Below are 6956 nucleotides of genomic sequence, written 5' to 3'. Positions count from 1 at the left end.
AATCGGAATTGAATGAATTATTATAAATATGATTTATAAATTGGTAAAATATTTTGGTATAAGTAATTATGAATTACTAAGTCGATTTTTGTATATGACGTATTTTTATTAATACGTTGATTTTTAATATGATAAAAATACATTGCATTGTTACATGTCATGTAACATGTAACATGTGACAAAATTGACAAATGACAAAATATAAAATGGACTTTCCATTTTATAAGTACCGAAATATTAAGAGGGTTTTAGTGGAAAAATTGTGTTAATTATTTTAATAAGAGAAAACACAATGATGATCTACCTATGTGTAGCCATGCAAGCCTACATTTCTTGGGTAGAAAAATTAGCCCATGCATTGGGCTCTCCTTCCCTCCCAATCGGTTCTACATAGAAAAGAACAAGAGTTCTTTTACTTAAAATAATTATTATTCACCATATGTATGTGTGGGTGATTATTATTATTCATTCAACCATGTAAAATTATTTTTAGAGAGAAAAAAAAATAATACTCTTCCTCTCCACATCTCCTACCCGGTTTTAGGAGTCTAAACCAAACAAATTTTTGGTTCATTTTTCATGAGATTAATATTATACTAGCTCAAATAATATTAATTAGATTAAGAGTTAAGCTTTGGGTATTATTCCTAAGGAGAGATCCTACACTTGGATCTTGTTCTTCCATTAAAGGAAAGCTCAAGAACAAAAGAAAAGGAGATTTCTTTTGTGCCCATTTGAACCGAAATTTCAATGTAAGGATATGATTTCTTCTCTTTTATTATATTGTTTGCATGCATAAAATCCATGTTTAATTTTATGACAAATTAATTTTGACATATAAGAGTATGTTAGTATGTATATGAATCTACATTTCCTTCAATCGGTATCAGAGCCACGGTTGTTTGCATGCAAATTGGTTAAAAGTTTTTCCGAGTTATAAGAATAACAAATAAAACTTGTAAAATTTGTGTTATTATGATATATCACGAAATTATTACATGCATGTTAATATTTCTGGTCCTAAAGTGTTTTAGGATATTTTGGTTAATTTTTCGGATTTTTATTGTTCATAATTTACAATAATGGCATTTAAATGTGATTTTATGAGTAAAAATGTCATTTTTGGTCTAAAAATAGCTATACTTCGAATTTTCACTTGGTTTTTGGATATTTTGTTACATATATTATTTTGAGATAACCTGTAAATTTTCATAATTTTTGGACTTGTTATGCTCGAAAAATGAATTTTTCATTATTAAATTCGGATTTAAGAGAAAAATAGGTTAATATGAGTTAAATTTCGAATCTGGTCATAGAAAATTTATATGTTGTCACATGAAATTTTACAAGATGTGTGTAAAATAATTGGCTATAAAGAAGTCTTTTAGCATGATTTATGAATTTTTGAAGAAAAATAGCATAAATAGTGACATTATTAGTTGAAAATTAATAAAAACATAATCTATGACTTAGGAAAAACGTCTTATGTTGCATTTTATTATCTTTTTCAGATCTAAAATTGAAAAGTTAGTGAAAATAATTTTTCCATGTTTTTATGATTATTTTATTAAAAATCGATAAACCGCAACATTGTTTTTCCGGAAAAAAATTTCGTAATTTTTAACCTAAGATTTTGAACATTATGAGTGTCATGGAATTTTTTCCAGAATGTTCATGAGTTTAAATTTCAAATTTTGAATTTATTTGAAATTTTTTGGTTTATTTGAAGTTTAATAGCTTATTTTTGTAATTTTTGGTCCATTTATGAACAATTTTATAAAATATGGGTTAATTATGGTCAAATTATTAGTGAAGACTATATTTTGAGTCCTAAGAGGTTAGGGTAATTAACTTATGCATAAATATGGGTTTATGTATTTTTGTGATTATAAAATGTTGAAATCACGCAAATCCGTAAAAACCGAGTAATATACGATATTGGCTAATTAAAAGGCGATTTAGCATAAAAATTGAGCATGTTCATACATATTATAATGCTGCATTTTTCTTTATGATTGTCATAATTTTAATTTATGTAATTTTACTTAGTATGGCCTTAGATTTAATTGGTATTTCCCGAAATGTATGGGAATATCGATTCGGTTGTAATTTTTATTGTGATCTCGTATCACCGTTTTGTAATTTAATAGATTTATTTTATTTTAGTTACAAATGTATAATAGGAAATTATGTAATTTATTATGTAATTTTATTCATTCCGGAGTTCCTAAAGACGGACTTCTTCAAGAATGGCGATACATAAAGACGGTGTTACCTCGAGATGCGTGTCACAACCGAAGTTCAAGGGACCAATGGAGTTGGTTTCCGAATATGTAATAGTTAAAGAGTTTTTCTATTTTAGGAAAGGCCATACTAGGATTTATTTATTTTTATGCTTGCATTTTATTTTATGTCACATGCATCGCTAAATCGCCATAACTAAAACATGCATCCTTATCTTTTATCGAGTTTATCGACCGTGTCAATTAGAATTATCGTAGTTCACCGCTTTAGTTCACTTAAAACGTGATAGATAATAAATTGACATGACCTCTCGCTAAAACAATCAATTGAGACATAGCCTTACCAAATAGTAGAAACCATGAAAACCTATTTCGTGAGGGAGTGCACTCGGCCACACCGGGGTACAAACCTTGTTACGTAGGGGAAGTGGGTGATGAATGTTAATCCACCGAATTCATGTTGATGAGGGATGTATCGGCCCCACCGTGCCCAAGTTAATGTGGGTTTGGATCATGGACACATTTATTCGAAATTTGGATTGAACTCAACAAAAGTATTTGATAAGGGATGTATCGGCCCCACCGTGCCCTTGTCGATGTGTTTTGGGCTAAAGATAAATGTTAATGTAATTTTATCGACCAAGAGTTCTAAAAGTAGAATCGATTAAAGAGTTAATCCACCGAGTTATATTGATAAGGGATGTATCGGCCCCACCGTGCCCAAGTTAATATGAATTTGGGTCTTGGAATCATTTATCATAGTTGGGTAGAGGTCACTATGTAAATGCCTTACTTGTTATTTACAAGTATTAATAAAACGATAAATGTTAAGTTTTCCACTATTCCGTTTTTACATTGTTCTATTTCTTTACCACAATTCATATACGATATCATTTCGATTTTGATAACGAATCTCCATTAAAACATCGTAACTAAAGACAAATATGAATTTGCTTCTAAAACCTCAAGTGAACCATTGCTAAGGATCTCTTGTAAAGAGTATAGATAAAGGTTATTCATTATCAAACAGGTTATTGATTCTTGACTAACACATCTACTTACAATGGATTGTTATGTTTCATATACTTAATTGAATTAAGTACCTTGAAGCGATAAAATTGTTTTGGTGATTAGATTTTCAGAATTCGTAATTGACCAAAATAACGCAACCACTTCAATGAAAGTTTTAAGACTAAACGAACAAATGAAGAGTAATCTTCGTGAATTCAATTTTGCTTCTCAAAGCAAAGACTCATTGAAATGAGTGGGAGCATTCTCTTAAACCGTTAAGATGAGGACGAGGTTCAAGAAGTAAAGATTATAATGGAATTGATACAAGGTAATGTTAAAGGTAAAGTTGTTGAGAATGACGATACTAAACCTATCAATCCCAACCGATAAAGTTTCCATTGTCTTAAATGTTTGACACGAGAAAGGAAACTACCCCAAATTATTGAAGAATCAGCAAGTTAGTTGTGGGACATCTAATGGGACCTTCTTCTTTAAAAGTGTTTATTTGATTAAACATAAATTTTGCTAGTGCCACTTCGTCAATATTAGAAACCAGTGGAGTTTTTCATCATTGTATTCGACACATAAGATGATTAGAATATGACGACTAGCAACAATAATGTTGAGAGATAGAGTAGTTGTGTACTCAATCTAGTTTTTGGATTTAAAGTTGTACTTAATTGTGACTATTAAGTGCATAAACTCTAAATAAGAATATAAACTTGTTAAGATACAAAAGAGGTTTTCACTTTTGTGACCCTATACACCACGATTTGATGTATGGCTAGCCCATTATCAAGGTGATTATATTCTAAACCAAACTAGAAAGATATATCATGAAGATGATACAAGACTCAAATTGGTAACCCAAGATTAAACCTTAAATTTTGGAATGATGAACGCAAAGAGTTATCGAGTACTCTTGATACCATTAGATTGTTAATGGTATATGCGTATCTTGTATTCAAAGCAAGATGTCTCGTGCTTTTTGGTTGAAAAGAAGATCGAGGTTGTATATCATCGATCCAAGATAGGTTGATCATTTTCTTTTACCAACGATATAAGTTGACGCTAATATGTTCACTTAATAAGGTAAAAGGAGAAATCTTTGAAGAATTTCAAAGAGTTCTAGGAATCACGATTTAGTCGTGATGGGATTATCAAAGTGAAGACTTTGATATAAGCCAGAGGAAATGTGATATAGTATCACAAGTTAATCTCTCTTAGCACGCATTATAGAATAATGTGTGATTAAATAAGAAATCAAACGCTATTCGATATGGTTTGGATTTCAATCAAGTTACTTTGAGTTACTTGATCCTTTTGGGGATTTTATCATTTTTGTCTAAATTATTTTTCCACTAAATCGAATCATATGAGATATGAAATGGTAAGGGTACCATGTTTGTAAGTTTTCACAAGAAACAAATACTCATTTTTCCCTTTCAATTATCACGAGTACGACGGGTTTGTGGCTCGTGAAGCTGTCTTTCTAAAAATACAAGTTTATTTTTAAAGACAGAGTGGGAGAAATTATTCAAGAGCCACAAAGAATTTTATGTGGCAAGAAACTGGTCTTTCTTGGCTACATGAGACGTTTTGTGTAAGACGGCGTTTTGTGTAAGACGTTGTTTCTTCAAAACCTAGGAGGTTAAATTCGTCACTTGTTAAAAATGATGAATTCATGCTACTTTGAAGAAAGTAAAGAGCTTATAACTTACAAAAGAAATTGTTTGATTCAAATTGATTACTTCTAGAAAGTAATGAACATATGACTTGCATAAGAGTGTTTAAGTCACAACTCAATATAAGGCTTAGAGCCATGAAAATCCGAAATAAAAAGGGCTTGATTAGTGACAAAGGGTTTTGCACTAATAAAGAGATATTTCAAAGCAAGGTTAGTGGAAAAGGGTTTTGCACTAATTGAAATGATTAAGTCTATTTGGATCTTCTTAGGGATTGTGTTTCATCATGAGGTTATGAAATACATAGCGAGTGAATCTAAAACCCACTTCTTCAATAGAAGGAATGTATTCAATACATGTTTTGAGTTTAGTAGATTCTTGCAATCCTAAGATAATGTGAAACTTAAGAGAGGGTCTTAAGTAGGACATCAATGAGTTAGAATCAACATTTTGATCATGTGATAAAACATTTCTCGATAAGTCGAGAAGTTGTGTTTATACATGGAGTTTAGTGGGAGTTACGGAATTTTTAATTAGTCCGATATGTGGATGACATATTGATCATTGAGAATGATTTAAGACTTTTGGAGTATTATAATACATCTTGAATATCCGAATTTATGAAGATAAATCCACATGATATAAGCGTCAGTAAGAAGTCTTATGTTGATAAGATTCATGACTAGTTCAATTAAATTGAACATATTTGATTGATTTCATTGTCTTCCGCTGCCGAATCAATTAAAAAGAAATGATGTATAACACTTCATATGCCTTGAGCATGATGAGTTGTTTTTCAAAAATTGAATTTAAGTAATCTTTACCAAGTAAGCTGTAAAGATTACCCTTAAGTGCTTGCAGAAGCATTAAGGAAGTAAAGCAAAGTGTTTATGATGCAATATTGTGTAAGGGTGTTACACAAGTGACAATTGACAATTGAGATTGCGCATGGTTTTTAAAACAGTAACCATAATCAAAACACACTAGGATGGTTAAGATACCATTGTGGCAATGTTAATTAAGAAGTAGATTTTCTAGAATCGTTCTAGGCAATAAAGAACAATGAGAGATATTTATAACGGAAATTGAGTACACTTGCGATCATGAGATGTGCAAGAAAGATGAGTCCCGCACACTGTGAAAACAGTGGGAGCTATTCTTAGGCTAGAGGGCCTATGTCTTGATTGGATCTCGACACGTACTCAGAAAGTTTTGTAATGCAAATGTATACATTACAAAGAAAAACGAGTATGTAGTAAGGTTGAGTAAGGTACAAGAAGTTGATAAAACCTACTAACCAAAGCCTTCTCAAAGGCTAAACATGATGAGTCATGTCATTTCAATTGAATTGAAATGAACAACTACGTACAAGATCAAATTAGATTATAGAATATGAAATAGTAATCAGGCATTGACTATTCATATGTGATAATCACATTTGTCGTTCGAGTTTTACTTTAAAACTCTTTTATTATACTTTGTTACATCCAAACGGGTTGTGGAGACAATTGAACCCCGTTAAAGTGAACACAGATTAGCATTGTATTCGCCCATAGTAACTTGTATGAGGTGACGTCTCGAAGTGACTAGAGTGTGATGCGATTGATGGCAAGTTCAAGTGCCATACAGTCATGAGAGATGACTAGTCGATCACATAGGCAGATGTTAGGAACACCTTGTCGGGCCTTATGACCGCTTATAGAGTTCTGGCAAATTTATATAGCCTGGTCGTGGCGAGAGCTGCTATAGTATTCAAATGAGTCGATTCTTTTGACTAAAGACTATTCACCTAAGATGGCTCAGTTTCAGATTAACTTTGATTTGTGTTACTACGACCTTCGTAAATGGGGTCAAATGGGCATATTTTGGGTTATGATGGTGTGGCTAGTCGAAGGGAATGAGTGCGATAGGAATTGTCCACCCCTTGTCGGGGTTAAAACAATTTCTCAGGGCCACTCGAGGAGTAATGAAGTGGAAATGCGTGGCCAGGCTCGGAAAGTATCTATGATAGATAAGT

The sequence above is a fragment of the Silene latifolia genome, chromosome Y, assembly GCF_048544455.1.
Source record: "Silene latifolia isolate original U9 population chromosome Y, ASM4854445v1, whole genome shotgun sequence".
NCBI lineage: Eukaryota > Viridiplantae > Streptophyta > Magnoliopsida > Caryophyllales > Caryophyllaceae > Silene > Silene latifolia.
Note: the sequence above shows the minus strand (reverse complement) of the source record.